The sequence below is a fragment of the Cotesia typhae genome, unplaced genomic scaffold (assembly GCF_013202065.1).
Source record: "Cotesia typhae breed Kobodo isofemale line unplaced genomic scaffold, CoteBio_Ctyphae contig_43, whole genome shotgun sequence".
Taxonomy (NCBI): domain Eukaryota; kingdom Metazoa; phylum Arthropoda; class Insecta; order Hymenoptera; family Braconidae; genus Cotesia; species Cotesia typhae.
This window is the reverse complement of record NW_027423752.1, coordinates 1,523,534-1,541,349: the sequence shown is the minus strand read 5'-3', so window position 1 is coordinate 1,541,349 and position 17,816 is coordinate 1,523,534. Positions and strand designations below refer to the sequence as shown.

The 17,816-nt window shown below is 32.5% G+C and overlaps 1 protein-coding gene and 1 long non-coding RNA gene across 3 annotated transcripts in view; one reads left to right on the top strand and one right to left on the bottom strand.

Annotated features, from left to right (window-relative positions):
* Window positions 1-17,816, bottom strand: part of LOC141528464 (pyrokinin-1 receptor-like) — a 59,548-nt gene that overhangs the window by 28,705 nt on the left and 13,027 nt on the right. The window lies entirely within an intron of this gene.
* Window positions 11,620-12,461, top strand: LOC141528477 (uncharacterized). Its single transcript, XR_012479379.1, has 2 exons — window positions 11,620-12,006; window positions 12,083-12,461. It is a non-coding gene; the product is annotated as an uncharacterized LOC141528477 (long non-coding RNA).

Here is a 17,816-nt window from a genome sequence, read left to right as displayed (position 1 = left end):
ATTATTATCTTGCACAATCTTTCTTTTCTTAAAAACTAGTGGCCCCTTGTAACCCCATGGTAGGGTATCAGTGCTAGCCTCAATAAGTTGACGTTTATCATCACCCCAACTGAGAGCAAGTTTCTCCTGCTTTATTGTGTGTACTTGATGATTTTTACTTTTTATCATGTACTGCTCTTTTCTTAATAATACGTTTTCAAACAGACATCGTTTGAAGTCATCAAACGTGATTGTCTTCAAGGTTGATCCTCCGATACCCTTTGCCCGTTTCTTGATCCTATCTCTTTCTTTCTCAGGATTGTGAATCTCGAAGGCGTAGAGCTTGGCTCTGAGACCCACAAACTCGGACATGATTTTTCCATTGTTCTCATCCTTCATAAGCCCCAGGACCTTTTTGTTTGCTAACGGCATGTTGAAGACATTTTGGGGTGGGTAGTCAGAGGTATCAAACCTTGAGATATCACGTTTGATGTCTTCGTATACGTTCGGTACATTAAATTGGTAAATAAGACTATCTGTATCGGTATACAATAATTTAGATGTCGTTTCATAATTTTTCATTACATAATTATAATGGAAATCGTAGATAAAAGTCTTGGATAAGTCTAAGATACTAAAGCCTACATAGATTGGCTTGTTAAAAACAACTCTAGCTTTTTTCATTTCAATTATGACTATATCCTCATCAAATACAGTTACGCTGTGGAAGGTTGGCTTACAAATCAGGTCTGATACCTGATAACGCCCCGCCCACTTTGTTCTTAACCAAACTTCTTTGTATTTACGAACATTCTCCATTGTCTTTCCGAAAACCGCGTTGTTCATCAACTTGTAAAAATTTTTCTCAAAATCATTTTTCGCTATTTTTCGACAATCAGTATTTTTATCAATGTATGATTTGAGCCAGTCTGATTGTTCAAATTTCAAGACTCTGTGTATTTTCTTAAGTTCTAAGCCTAAATCTAAACATTGTTTTAAATTCTTATAATGTATTACATAATTAGTCTTATCATACAGAGTTGTTGTTAATTTTTGTTGTTTGCTGCCAGGTGGTATAAAATGTTCAGGGCAGAGAGGCAAATCTTTGTGTAGATCATGTAATTTCTCAGGATAGTGTAGGTCTACTTCAAGGATGTAGCCTACACTTTCATCATCATTGAAAAACTGATCTACATTATCTACATTTTCAACCCATTCAAATTTACCCTGGGGTAAAGACATACTACTCATCGCTGCGCCATACAAATTATTTACATCGTAGTACATCAGGTATGTTTCGGGGTTGTTTGAATCAAAATCTTTGCCCATATACCGGTTGTTAGCTTCAGCATGTCTATTAGCACACATCGATATCCCACCACGAACACCCTTTTCAATGAAAAGAAGTATCTCAGGATCAGTTAACAGTTCAAGTTCTACTTCAGTATGCTTCAACATTGCAGAGTTTGAAAGACCTGGTGCTGTATAAAAATGTATGGCATCAAGATTGTATGTTTTGAAACAACTCAATCTAAAATTTTAAAACACGTCAGCTAAAAGAAGTACATCTGTTTTCAAATATAAATCTGAGTATTCACCGAGAGTACTAATATCAAACTCATTCCAAACTACTTGAGCAAATGCATAATCATTATCAGAAATGGTAGAGTTGGTTAATTTTGAAAAAAATGAATCCTGATCAGGCAGCTGTTTTTCATCAAGTCTATCAATATTATCAATGTACTCATATGGGAATACACCCTTACGTGTTGCTAATTTGAATTTATCAGGGTCTGGGTAGTGTAATTGTGTAATTCTCTTGTCACTATCATCAAGGTATGAAGCTAATTTCTCTAAACTGGAAGCCATGAATCTAAATGAATCAATAAATCTTAAAGAGACTGAAGTATTTTTAACTGATTTTGTAAAAGAAATGTAACGCTCTTTATTGATCGGTAGTAATGAAATTTCACCTTCAATTACTGTAGCTAAGGATTATAAAGTGTGAGTCATAGCCGGATAAATTATGAAAGACAATGGGGATAATGGTAGATTTCTGATAATTAACGTTACATGATTTATGAGCAGCGTTTCTATAGTTCCCGGTGAAGTGACAATGATCATAAACTTTATCATTAGGAGATGTTATAGGTTTTTCACAGATATGACAAACAGTTGCCTGATTATGCCTATCTTGTTGTTCTTTGGTAAGAGGTTTCATTTTGATGGGATTCTTTAAAATTTTTTCAAAGTCAATAGCTAATGATTCTAATTGTTTAACAAACGAGTTGATGCAATCTGGAGAACGGTTCAATTCAAATTTAGACAATGTATTGTCATAGCTACAATGTACATAGTAAGCAATACTGTGTGGAACATGCTTGTGAACTTTTTTGACATCATCTCCCTGGGGTTCGAGTATGCATTCAAGATCTGCATAGACTACAAACGGTACAGGATCTTTAGATTTGAAATCTTTGAATTTCAAAACTCGGTTTTTTTCGTTCGGAAAGTCCATGCGGACTTTATTAGATTTGAAACAATCAGATATATGTTCTTTATAACTTTTTTGATGCTTAAAATGATTCAAGCAACGATCGCAAAAGTACAATTTATGTTTACCTTTAGTTATTTGTTTAGTAATTAATCCGGAAAGATTATGTATCCATGCAAAGTGATAGACTGACTCAATATGATCTAAATTATCTGTATAATTTACACTTTTGTAATCATCAATAAATGAATTGCAGGTATTTTTGATTCAGAGTTACTTAAATATAATGGAATAATAACACTTTTCTCAGACTTTTTACTCGTAAATTCCGACTCTATACTGTATACGTTAATGCTAAGATTATTCATTTTTTCAAATTTCGGAATGTCATTAAGTTTAATTGGAAATTCTATACCTTCATAGTTCAATCTGATGCTAAAGTGTTGATATTCTTCAGGTAGTTCTGGATTGAGAACAGGTGGATGTAACGCAGCATTGACGCACCACAGGAAGCAGAACTCATCCTTATTTTGGATGTTTGTAACCGCATTCTTCTTGACAATATCCTTTGGCAATCTAACGAAGGTGGAGTTTCCAACTTGGGTTGGTGCGAATCTTGACATAGTCACCATCAAGCTGTTTGGTCCAAGCAGACTCCATCCAGAACCCTCATGTTCAAAATCTTCGATTCTTTGTAGTAATTTGTCGTAGACATGTTGACTAAACCAATCCTGAAGAGATGTGGCAGGGAGAGAATCTCGCGACTTTTGGTGACAAAAGATTTTCGTTCTTCTATGTTTTGTTGATGTTTCCGGAATGTGCAAAAGAGTTCAACATTCACTTTCAACCCTGCCAGATCTCTCAAGACACTCTGCACCTTGTTGATGACGATGTCCCGTGAGGCCTGGAGAAATGATGCTGGATCTTTGTGATGCTGGTTGATAATACATCCAGTCTGGATGTTACCAGCGAAAGCGTTTTCCAAGTCCCGCCATTTGACTCCTTGGTTAAGATCTCCACCAACAACTAGGTTACCGAGTCTGGAGAACTGATCGGCAAACCAGTTGAGTTGGTTGATGTGTGCTTGAACACTTCGTCTCACTTGAATTGATGTTCCAGGATCGAGTAATATAGTGTTGAAGTACTGGATAGTTTCATTGCACACCCTTAAACACCTTTGACGATGATTATCAGTGAGCTGCTCTCCTAACAGATCAGCATATGAGACAGCAATAGTGTCCACCAAGTTTTTGAGAGCCTCAATGAGGTTAGGTAGAGCCATCTTGAGAAGACGCACACTTCACTACTGTCTGTTTACACAATATTGAAGGTTATGCACACTGTTTATAGGTTATATACACTGTTTATAGCTTATGTACACTTTTATAGGTTATATACACTGTTTGTAGGTTATATACACTGTTTATAGGTTATGTTCACAATAGTTTATACACACACTGAATTTACACGATAGTTTTTGGTACACTGGACTACAGTTTATGCACACAATAGTTTTTGCACACTGGACTATACTCGCGTACTTCACAACACTAAACTTCACTATATTTTATATAACACTGAATACTGTTTAATCATGAGAGATGTACTTCGTTTTTTATGAAGTACGCTCTCAGCGAGCTGCTTATATAGGCAGAAAATACTGCGTAGTTACCCCCACTCCTCTACCTCGAAACCGGTTTAATGACGTCATCTACTGCGCAGTAAGAAAATTCTAGAACAGAATGAGTCATCTACTGCGCAGTTAGAAAATTCTAGAACAGAATGAGTCATCTGGTTCGTGGAAATTTCCCCCACCCCTTTCACAAAACAAGTCTAAACCTGTCTGATGACGTCATCTACTACGCAGTTAGAAATAGAACAAAGAAAACTACGCAGTTACGCGACCTTGAACAGGTTCAAACCTATCTGATGACGTCATCTACTAGGCAGGAGAACAAAGAAAACTGTGTATGACCTTGAACAGGCTTAAACCTAAGGTTGACAAAAACCTCACCAGATGGTGTATCTTCTCGCATGTACTCGTCATACTCGCAGTTTGAATATATAAACCTTTTCAGATTATGAACAATAAAATGCACCTGTGATCTAAGCAACTATAGTTGATGGTTAGATCACAGGTGCATTTTTTAACAAAATGGTGAATTCACAATTCAAAATGGCGGATAGCGGTCACCAGATGGCGGATTTCAGATAGCAAATTCAAAATGGCGGATTCAGAATGGCGGATTTCAGATAGCAGCCACCAGATGGCGGATTCAAATGGCTGATAGCAGCCACCAGATGACGGATTCAAAATGGCGGATTCAAATGACGGATTCACAATTCAAAATGGCGGATAAATTTTAAAACTGGCGGACAGTAAGATGGCGGCGGAATTCACCACCAGCGCCACCTGCAAAACCTCGACCATATCATCAAACTGTCGGTACAACAGGTCACTCATATCGACAAATGGTACTTAGCATGGACATGAACCCTCTGTCGGTAAACAGATTCCTGTAATGTCGGTATCACCCCCCAGCTTCACTACTACATTGAAAAAAATAAAAAAAAACTGCTATTATTATTCTTCTGACTAGATCAAACATGAACAGACATGGTCATGCATCATCAGGCTGAATCTTATAGTATTTAATGAGATTTTATACTGTAACTAGCTGTTTCCCGCCCGCTCCGCTGGGCACTTTATAGAATTGTAGTTTTAGATCTAGACTTGACATTCAATTGGAGTATTATTTTGACTTGCACAGGTTCCACATTCCATCGAATCGGAAGTAGAATTTATTGAAATCCGTATTGAGATGATCTCTACATGACAAATAAAAGATCCTTACCAAATTTGCAGCTTTTTGAAGCTATATTTTAAAAACTAAGATTTTTTATTGTTGACGCCCACCCCCGCGATCTTTATTGGAGATGATTCGGTGTAAAATCCGTTCTTAGATCATTTTTGTATCACATGTAGACGACTCCTATTAAATTTGGAGTCTATAGGAGCTATAGCTTGGAAATTAAAAATTTTCATTGTTAATACCTACCTCCGCAACCCTCTGTGGGGTGAGATATCGTAAAATTCATTGATAGATTATTTCTACATCTCTTACAGAAGATTCCTACTAAATTTGAAGTCGATAGAAGCTATAGTTTAAAAACGGGAATTTTTCATTGCTAACGCCCTCGCAAACCTCCTTGTGGGTGGAGTTTCGTAAAATCCGATCTTAGCTGACCTTTTCTCGGCGAAAGGAATATTTCTGCCAAATTTCAAGTCTCTAGGTCTTATAGTTCCAGAGATATCGTGATGAGTGACTTTATCTATAGAAAGTCTTCTATATATATACAAATTGTATTGGTATTAAATAATAATTTCACGGAATCTTTTAAATTTCTATAAAATTTCTACAGATGCATTTGACTATGCAAGTCTGATCAGATTTAATTATATATAGACTGTTTATAATTGTTCAGACATAAACAGACATGAATAGGCATATGATGGATATGATCAGGCTTGAGCGTATTTAACGCTTCAGTCATGAACAGGCATGATTAGGTCTGATCATTTTTTCCCGGGCATGATTTATAGTTTTAGCGCACGCGCCTCATTTTTATCATCTGAACAGTAAAAATGTACAGCATTTGAAATTAAAATTACGTCACTATTTGTTCAATTATTCGGTCATGAGTGCTTAAAACATCACATTTTTTTTTAGTATTTTTCTTTCTTATTCTTATTTATTAAGAATAATTTTCCCTTTTTCCGTTTTATTTTATAAGACACGGCAATTTATTTGCACGGCTAAATTTTTTTATTTTTCAACAACATTTAATAAAAGACCAATTTATATACTTAATATATTACAATTTCTTGATTTTCTCATATATACATTTTCCACAGTCGCCTATAATTTAATCTTGATAGCGACGGTATAATTTTATTTCAACCAAAATGGTGAGTCTTCTATGTTAGCTTGCTATTTTTTTTCGTTCAAGGATCCGCAAATAAATAGACATGGAGAGTATAGAGGTTATATATTTAATGAATACGCGGACGTTATTTTCATTATTTTTATTTCGTTATTGCCGTTACTCTAATGGTTATTATTATATAGTTACATCTAGAGATCGCAATAATTTCACGAGCTAAATTACGGAATTCATTTTCATGCTAATTATATTAATTGCTAAAAAAAATTCTTTTTACTAGTATCCTCATACTGTACCGACTCAAAGTAAAAGAATATGTTTACAAATTTTCCATGATTGTAGAATGATATTTAACCAGCCATCAAAATCACCGTCTCGTCGCTATTCCAATTCTACTTACATCAACAACTTCCGGTATTTCTAGATCTTTATTTTATCATTTAATGTATGAATGTCTACTTAAAAAAAAAAAAAAAAAAAAAAACTCTTGACTCAAATATATTACATCACGTCTGCTTTGATTATTTTTTTTTTTAATCTTACTATTTACGGCTCAGAGTAACTGTAAATATTATTGTTTATTATTTTAATTTAAAATACTTGATTAATTTTTTTTTGTAATTAAAAATTTAAATTTAGACTCAATCTAAACAGTTTGTATGAAAAAATACATCAAATCATTTCCGGGATGACTGGCGTCGAATTTTATGATGATTTTTATATTTACGATGTTATATGCCGAAAATATATGTTGAACATAAACAACATCTCACGATGATAACAAATGCTCATCACCAGGCAAAGTGATTAAATCTAATGGGAAATTTTAGTAAAGCTATAATCAAAATTAAAATTATGCTTTTATGATATTTTTCTCAAAAGTCATATATATGTATGCATATGCTTTTTATTGACGTATACGCCCGTAATATGTAACGATGACATGAATGGTTTTCTTACTGAACCTGTTTGGGATGTTAACTCAAAAGATGTATATAATAAAAGTTCGTTTTGAATGTTTTGATTTAAACGTATATTACGATATATAATTAAATTTGGTAACCTGTTCAACAAGTTTTACATAAGTCAACAGGTCTTTTCGCAGACAAATCGATCAGTTGAAACTTAAAAAAATATTTTCTCTTTCAAGAAGAATATACACTGAAAAAAAATTTTTATTCAAGAAGAGTATCCTCTAAATTTTGTTTTTATTTCAAAATATTTAGTTTGAATTGATTCAACAAATTTATATAATAATGGCAAAAAAAAAAAAATTGAAGATTTAAAGAAAAAAATTTTTAACAAAAATGATTTTATTTTCTTACAGTGCTAAAATATGTTTAAAATTCATCTGTTTGCAAATTAATTAAGATGCGGTTATTCAAATAAATAAGTGAATCATAGCATTGTTGTTAAATATTTTTGATAAATTTATTTTTGGTCATGTCAACGACTCGACACAAAAATGACGAGTCAAGTATATTTAAAAAAAAATAGCCATTCAGCAGCCGAAATTAAAGTAGATTTCTTACTTAAATAAAATCATAACACTAATCGTTAGTGAATTGTGATCAATGAAATTATAACTTATATCTTATTCTTGTTACTATCGACAAAATATGGAATAAATTTATTTTCTATAAAAAATTTCAGAACTAGTGAAAGTTAAAAAAATGACTTAAAAATTACAACTTTAATAAATGTTAAAAAGTCAATAAATTGCAAAAATCGAAGGATAACTTTTTAAATAAATTAGCTTTAAGATCGACAAAAATATTTTAAATACAATACTAATTTATTTTTCCGATAAGTTCAATGCCAAATTAGTAGTTTATGTGCACTATTGAAATAAAATAATCAATTTTTTATTAAAATGTACTCGAAACAAGTTTTTGAGACGATAATTGTACTTTTTCAATACAATGGCGGGTCATAAATTTATTAAAAAAATTCTTAGACTTTACAAATTACAATAGATAATAATGATAAATATACATCATATAAAATTATGCGAAATGTATCAGTATTACAGTAATTTTTTTAAATTATAATAAAATTTTCCAATTTTATCGATAATTTTAAGAGCTTAGTCTACTAAAGTTTGATTATTTTTTTTAATGGCTAGTTTTTAATAACTAGATTCACAATTTTTTACAGTGCGTGGGCAATAGTCATTAATTCATGGAAAAAAAAATTAAATTTTAATTAAGACAGATAAAATTTGAGTATTTTTAATTTTAAAAAATCTGATTTTAATGAAGTGACTATCATAACCAAAAAGAAAAAAATTTACTCCGTGAGCAAACTAAAAATAATCAAGATTAAAATCACTTAACACGAGTATGTATAGGTAGTATTTTTTTTCCTATGTATGTCAATCACACACGAAGATGAGAATGACAGGCAGACTAGCGAAAAGAAAATTAACGGCAAAAAATGTATATATATCCTATAAGTATTTACTCGTGTTATATACCAAAGTATCAACAAATATATCAAATATTATATGTTATAAAGAACGTTATTGTCTGTTTACTTATAAGACGATGAAAGAAATATTGTCCGGCGATATTAAATTTTATTAATTTCTGAATTAATATATGGGCTTATCGTTTATTAAAATAAAAATTTATACATTTTTAATAAACCAAGAAGAAGTTGTTTATTTAAAACTTTAAAAAAGTGATTGATTTTACAGAAAAAAAAATTTTCTTGCAATGTTCTGGTAGCGTAAATAGAGATATGATAGGAAAAATGTTATTTATGTCTTATAAAGTTATATCTCAGAATTTTTCATTCACTCTTGGATACTTTCGCTACCGCGATCGATCATGTATAATCCTATAGTATTCCAATTTCCTGCGGTATAAGACTATTCGGCAGTACATGTTCGTAAATTTAATACAGCATTCTAGGGGATCTAAAATACGTCAATTTAGCAAGTGGATAATTTAACCATAAGAAATATTGATTGAGAGCTTGATAACTGAGTGAAATAGGTACATTGAATTTTTTTCATTTTTATTAAATGTCGAAGTTATTTACCGAATATGTAGAAGATGTATTCATTTTTAAATTTCCCACTGTATTATTTTAGACTCTCATTAAAGTGTAGACTTTTTAATCTTTATTTTTATCAAATAATAAATATACTATTTCATCGACAATTTTTCATGTAAATTGTAAACGTTCTTAGTTTAGAGACTTTCAAAGTTAAATTCATTGATTTTTTAGTAAGTAATGAATAATTAAAAATTAGTATGCTGGAAAATAATATAATAATGTAATGTATACGATAATATGATGTATTTTCTTGTTTTTAAATGCAATCTGTTTTATATATTTTATTAATACTTTAAAATTTATTGTACTTATTTGAGTATTATCTATGTATATAAAATTTGCCATTCGGCTCAATGCCTTGGTATTAAAACTAAATAAATAAAAATAAAATAAACAAATTATTACTTTAGTACAAAGATGTACTTTTTGAATAGCATATATGTTAGGTAATTTGGAGTGTTCTCGCATTTCTGACAATAGCTTATGAGGGTATTTGAATCATTTTACGAACTTAACAGAGTACGAATTAATTCAATGGGAGAAGGAATTAATTAGAAATGATAAAGACATCAAAACCGTCAAAAAAGAAAAAAAGGATATATTAAATATTATTTTTAATTCTTTAAAAACGTAGTTATAAATTTACTGACCTATATATGAGATTTTTAATAAAAGTTAGTCGTTTTAAATGAGAATCCTCACATCGATGTATATTAGTCTAGATGCTGTATTGCCTTTTTGTAAACTTTTGAGGTCAGTGTATAAAATGAAAATCGCAGTTATTTTTTCGAAATCCCGGGCCATCGATTGTTTATAATCATTTGTTTAAACAATTGTTTAAAAAATAATTTTTTTGGGATTGTTTATTTTTTCTTTTAATATTTTGGACAATTTGAAGACGGAAGTTACTCTCATAAATTTCCCTAAAGTCGATAGTTTCTAAGTTATGAATTTTTGAAAATTGAAAATTCTCGATTTTCACAAACTTTGATGATTAATAACATATAAATAAATTACGTAATACTAGGTTTTATTTACATGACCGTAAAGAAGAATATTCAAAGTTTTTATTAAAACAATAATATCCCATTGTAATTTATATTAAATAAAAAAAAGTGATCAAAGTTATTGTACTCATTGAGTAACTCGCTTGACTCGGTGGCGCATGCAGTTTCGATTCGGCAAGGCACAAATTCAAGTCAAGACCTTTGAAATGACACTAAATTTGTCTAAAAAAAATCGATTTTATCATATGGCTATTCTGGAAAAAGAATTTCTATTATTCTTTTAATAATATAGATTTATAATTGTTCAATTGTTTTTAATTAATGAAAGATAGATTTAACTATTCCCTTTGGTAGTGAGTAAAACTATAGTTTTAAGTATACCTAAATAAAAAATCTTACAATCACTTGATTGAAAAAATTACAATCACATTAGTAGTGAAGCTGGGGGGTGATACCGACATCACAGTAATCTGTTTTACCGGCATATGATTCATATCCATGCTAAGTACCATTTGTCGATATGGGTGACCTGTTTTACCGACAGCTTGATGATATGGTCGAGGTTTTGCAGGTGGCGCTCGTGGTGAATTCCGCCGCCATCTTACTGTCCGCCATTTTCCCGCCATTTTTAAAATTTATCCGCCATTTTGAATTGTGAATCCGTCATTTGAATCCGCCATTTTGAATCCGTCATCTGGTGGCTGCTATCAGCCATTTGAATCCGCCATCTGGTGGCTGCTATCCGCCATTTTGAATCAGATTTCCGCCATCTGGTGGCTGCTATCTGAAATCAACCATTCTGAATCCGCCATTTTGAATTTGCTATCTGAAATCCGCCATCTGGTGACCGCTATCCGCCATTTTGAATTGTGAATTCACCATTTTGTTAAAAAATGCACCTGTGATCTAACCATCAACTATAGTTGCTTAGATCACAGGTGCATTTTATTGTTCATAATCTGAAAAGGTTTATATATTCAAACTGCGAGTATGACGAGTACATGCGAGAAGATACACCATCTGGTGAGGTTTTTGTCAACCTTAGGTTTAAGCCTGTTCAAGGTCATACACAGTTTTCTTTGTTCTCCTGCGTAGTAGATGACGTCATCAGATAGGTTTGAACCTGTTCAAGGTCGCGTAACTGCGTAGTTTTCTTTGTTCTATTTCTAACTGCGTAGTAGATGACGTCATCAGACAGGTTTAGACTTGTTTTGTGAAAGGGGTGGGGGAAATTTCCACGAACCAGATGACTCATTCTGTTCTTGAATTTTCTAACTGCGCAGTAGATGACTCATTCTGTTCTAGAATTTTCTTACTGCGCAGTAGATGACGTCATCAAACCGGTTTCGAGGTAGAGGAGTGGGGGTAACTACGCAGTATTTTCTGCCTATATAAGCAGCTCGCTGAGAGCGTACTTCATAAAAAACGAAGTACACGTCTCCAGTGAAGTACCAGTTGTCGACAGACAGTAGTGAAGTATTGGTGATATACATCTTCTGCCTATCAGTATTACTAATTGTAAGTATTCATTTACTGTCTTATTAAAATATGAATTGAATGAAGAATCATTTAATTAATTAAAAAATTTTTACAGCTATCAATCATGGATCTTACCAAGATAAATGAGGTTAATTGTCTTACTGGGATTCTTCCTGTTAAAAAAATGATTCATTTGGAGTTTAATCGAGAATATAAGATTAATGGTATCAAAGCTATTACAACTCAGTATGGGACTAGGATTGTTGCCAATCTAAACGATGAATTTAACATTTATCTACCATCTAGAACTATTCAACATTTAAAAGATGATAACTTCCTGAAGAGTTTGAATGAATTAATAGATTCAAACTATCTGTTTCTACGTTTCCATGGTGGAAAATATAATAAATTTGAATTTATTAATTCTAGTCTTGATGTAAAAATGACCAGTGGAATTATTTAATCAATAAAATATTGGATTTCAATATAAATAATTCATTGTTTTTATTTATAATTCCTCACATTTTTAATTTAAGATTAATATTTATAATTCAAATTCAATAAGTTATACTTAATCATAATTTTTTAAGTTACTTATCATAATGATAGTTTGAATTTCGCGCTTCTTGTACTAGAGCCATCTACTATCAGTTTATTCTTAGAGCGTGAAAGCTGTCAATTTATAAATATTAAAAAAATTTTCTAGTTATATATACATATATAGAATAATACATGACTTTTAATTTAAATAAAAGATAAATAATTATTATTAGTTTATAATATTTTGTTATTAATATTATTAATATTTATTTAAATTAAAAGTTATGTATTATTTGATAAACTAATATGGGGTTGATGTGCTCTGTATCGTCAAATCCAAAAATCTTCTAGCGATATATTTTGAAAATCAATACTCAGTTTTTATTTTTAAATGGTTATATAAAATAATGCATGACTTTTAATTTAAACAAATATTAATTATAAAATTTTAGAAAACAAAAACTGATTATTGATTATCATAATTAAAAAATCAAAAACCATTACGCCATCTGTTGATAAGTATTAATATCAGTAGTAGTCTTGGAAAATTATTTGAATTTAATAACTAACAATAATTAATTCTATTCTGAATTAAATGTGTTAGGATGAAATAATAATAACAATTATAATTCATTTATTTTAGATTTATTGAGTGCTTACAAACCAATCTTTTAAATTTTTACATTTTCCAAGGCACATAAATCAGATAAACGATCATGATAATTACAAAAATGATTGTTACAAATTTTCATACTTTTTTAGAGAGGGACATTTGAAATTATCGAGATCGATTACAATTTTATTATTACAATCAATTAAATTTTGAACCCATAACTTTTTCTCGATACCTTTGACATAAATAATTTTTTTATTACAAGTTAAATAATTGAGAACTTCTTTGAGCTTGTAATATAAAGTTGTTCCAGCATTCCAACCGATTCCATGATAATTTCGGATCAGCCAGGTATTCAGACGTTGATAGTTGACTGGTAACACCTTCCAGTGATATGGCGGTTGAAATAGTGTGTATGACAACTCTTCAATATTAACAATATCATGTTGAATTGTTATTGAGGCCAACTCCTTAACAATGAAGCGATTATCAGCTCCTCTGAATCCTTGAACGTCTAGAATGATCTCCATTTTTACTGCTCTTGACAACGAAGAGTGACTGAATGATGACTATTACAATCAATTCAACCTTTTTAGAACCCGATCTCTGGATTTTACCCCCACCACTCGATAATCTTATTGGTTAATTAATAATTTGATTGGTTATTCAAACTACGTCGTAGAGTTTTAAACTGCGTAGTAGATGATGTCATCAGACAGGTTTGAACCGGTTCAAGGTCTCGTAGCTGTGCAGTTTTTCTTTGTTCTATTTCTGTTGGGTAGTAGATGACGTCATCTCATTTTTACAGGTTATGTTTATGCTTTCCCACCATTTAACTTATGATTTCAGGTTATGTTAAACTTCTTGTGCGTCATCTATCATAACTGCGCAGTTTCTATTTTTAGATTATGAGTCATACTATTCTAGAATTTTTCCAACTGCGCAGTAGATGACGTCATTACCTTGCTATATAAGCAGCGCGCCGCGAGCATACTTCATCGAAGTGAAGTACGAGTGAAGTACCATAGTGTTGTGTGTTAGAAAATATCAAGCTTTTGAAATCTGCTGTTCTGAAACTGTTTTCTGAAGCCTGCTACCAGCTGTTGAAATCTGCTACCTCGTGCTGGAATCTGCTACTTGAAATCTGCTGAAGAAATCTCAATCATGGCACCGTACCGTAAACATCCTGTTACCGATACAATGCATGAAATTGAGAGATCAACAACTTTCAAGCGTGTCAAAGTTGAAGATAAAACTCCAAGCCCGTTGATGTTCAAGAGGATGTGTGAACTTGAGGTGGGAAAAACTTACAAGCTAACTGGGATTAGAACGGTTATGACAGGTCATGGACTCAACGTTGAAATCGATCTGGAAAACCACTTTTCAACGTTCTTCCCTGCTACCACCAACCAGAAATATCTCAACAATCCTGATATGATATTTAAAATGAAATTTTTAATCTTATGCAATACTTTAAATCGACACTACATTGGGGCCAATTATAATAAATTCAAGCTTATTAATCACTCTGGGAAATCAATTACAGAAATTGTGAGAGAATTGTGTTTTGATATGTGCACTTAACTTTTATTCTAAATAATTGTTTTATACTTAACTTTTATACTAAATAATTTTTTATACTGATTCTAGTAAGGTTTATAGTTAAAAACGCAAAATTACAAAAAAGTTTTTTCTTTATTTGCTATTTTTAATTACATTAAGTTTATTGATTATTTTTAATTATAATAAGTTTTTAGATTAGTATAGGATCAATAATTTTATTTAATTCTTGTATTCGTCGGCGAAATCCTTCTCCGTCTCTTGCTGCTTGTTCCCATGGATCTTTCCTCGCTTGTCTGGATGCAAAGTCCCACACATACATGTAATGTATGGTGGGCTTGGGGTCAAACTGTACCATTAAGTAAGTTTTCTCACAGTGCTGCTGATGGGATTGTACTCAACTATTCGGTCGTGAATTATTAAGCAGTAAGCAGCAGTTTGATTTGGAAACTGTGCTGACGATTCAAACTCCAGACGTATATCCACAGGTCCAGACTTGATTGACTCGTTCTGCTTGGAACAGTCAATTATATACAGAGGTGCTGTACTTAGAAATTTTTTCTTAGCCAATAGCGGTTCAGCTTCTTTCCCATAGTAAGCACTTTGAAAATTTGTGTACATATCATACATCAAGGCATACTGATTATGCACAATGTTGAGGTTCAAATTTCCATATGGATAACTCTGAGAGTTCAAGAACAGCTTAATGTCTCTTATGCTGCAGTGATCAAACTCGCTTGCGTTTTGATTCGATTGATTCTTTCTTGCTGTTTGGAATCCAAGGATAACAAAACGAGGTTTCTCAAGCTGATTTGTTGTTTTGATTACCCAAATATGCTTGTTGGTAGCTGGTAGCAGTGGATACTCATACAATTCCCAAGTCCGGAAACTGATTGGAATAGCTGGATCGGAGGTTATGTAATTCAACACCTCGATTTTTGCTTGTCAGACATTGTTATGTATGGTACAATCCACTCAATTTTTGAATCGTAATTGAAACATTTTCATTCTCAACGGTGACAACATAAGCATTTTGATCAGTATTTGATCTGATCAGTATAAATTCATGCTTGGCATTCACGATAATTCGTTGATAATCTTCAGCAAATCCAAGAATGAAACTCAGCGGTACTGAGACATCAAAGTAACCGCTATTATCAGTCAGCTTGTTGTCATCTTCATTAACAATCCAACCAGCATTTTCCAGAATATTTTGTTGTCCCGGACTCAGAGAAGCGTATCCTTTCATAACACTGGTGATACCAACATTCTTACATCTATCGATTTCTACACCATTGAGTTCATAACGTATCTCTTCAAACATATGACAAACAGCCATGTTGACCATCTTCGTAGTAGCACTTACAGCAGTACCATCAGCTTTCCTCATTCTTCCATAAAAATGTAATGTGCTCTTGCTTGGGAGCAAGCACAGATCTTGATGTTGAACAGCAATCCTGATTTCATCACTGTTGTTGAATGTTGATGATGCATATGGTAAGTGTGAATGAGCTTCACAGTGTGCAATAGACTCATCGAAAATAATTGATTTTTTTATATCTAAGATTTCCGCCATGGTATCACACAAGCTAGACAACAAAAATTTATTTTTATCTTGTGAATTTTTCACGTAATTTTAGTCCTAGACTTTTTAGGAACTCTGCGTTTTGACGTGTCAACACTTTCAGAGCTCGATGATGACTGATAATCTTTGGACATCCTGCAATCCTTTTATACCCGTTACCAGTCTTTGTCTCATATACAATACCCATTACAGGCTTTTTATATGCAGTCTTATCGTTATAGTCTCGCCACGGAAATTTGCTATTCTCCCGTCCTGATCAACAATGCGGAGCCTCAAGTTGTGTATTGCTCGTACGGCGACTGATAGGTAAATGATGTTTGTTGGCACTTCCACTATCTTATATCCTGCTGGAACCCTCGGGAAAAATTCATGGATTGTGTGATTCTTCTCACCATTGATGTACGATCCAGTAGTTATATTGCACTCGACTCTCAGAGCATTGATTTTCAATATTTTGACTGGTAAATCAGATTTATGTGCTGTGTTAGGTTCAAGCACGCGGTTGGTAAATCCAAGTAATGATCCAATGGAATCTTCAGGCTCAAAATTTATATATTGATCACATCTTATTTCACTTCTCAACTCATTGTTGTTTGCTTTTAAAGTGAAACTTAGTTCAGGTAATGTCTTGTTTATATAAGTTTCAATATATTTAATTTCATAACTCCCTGTTGGTATAGTTATTTCTTGAAATCTCTTGATTGTACTTCTTTTGGATCTTTTTGATGACACATAAAATTTATTAGCACCAACATCAATATTTGGTATTGAATTAAATGTCAGGAGCTTAACGAGTCCAAGTACATAATTTTTTGTTGGTGATAGCTCAATCGGCGGAAAATAATTTGCCTCCAGTATGGAGGAGTTTCCGGATAGTGTCAAGGTGAATGACTCTGCCATGACTGACGCTTGTTGTCCCGACTCACTTCAATTTATAGTTGTCCAGCCAGGAATTTTAAGCACAAATGTCCACATATGATTGTATCAAAGTCTTGATATCTTTTATGATTGTACTTTACGCTACCTACATCGAGATATTTCATCAAGTCTTGTGGGGGTTGTAGATTACCAAAACTGTCAAAGTAAATTACTTGATTATGATTCTTCTTGTATGCAACCCAGTGAGTTCCAGATCCAAGTTTATCATCTAAATTTATTATTGCTGATTCGTTTGTCTTTGGTCCAGATTTTGGTAAATCATTTCTCATAAAAACTCCTCGAAAATTTGGAATTTTAAGCAGCTTGACATATTTTAATAAGTCGATGTTAGTCAGTGCTCGATGTGGTAGCTCTACTGGTTTTTTGACTTCTTGCAGCCAGCTCCTTCTGGGTATTGTTTCAGATAAAGTCCCATACCACTGCGGTAAGGTTTGAGGTATAATCCTCTACCTACAGCTATTTCCTCCATCTTCAAGTTGTGACGCTTCTTTTCAGCTAATTGATTTTTGGCTGCGCTGGCATCGTTCACAGCTTTTGCAACACCTGCAGCTCCACCTGTTAGAGCACCAACCGCTGATAACCCTGCAAACAGGGGAATCAAGAATGGAAGTA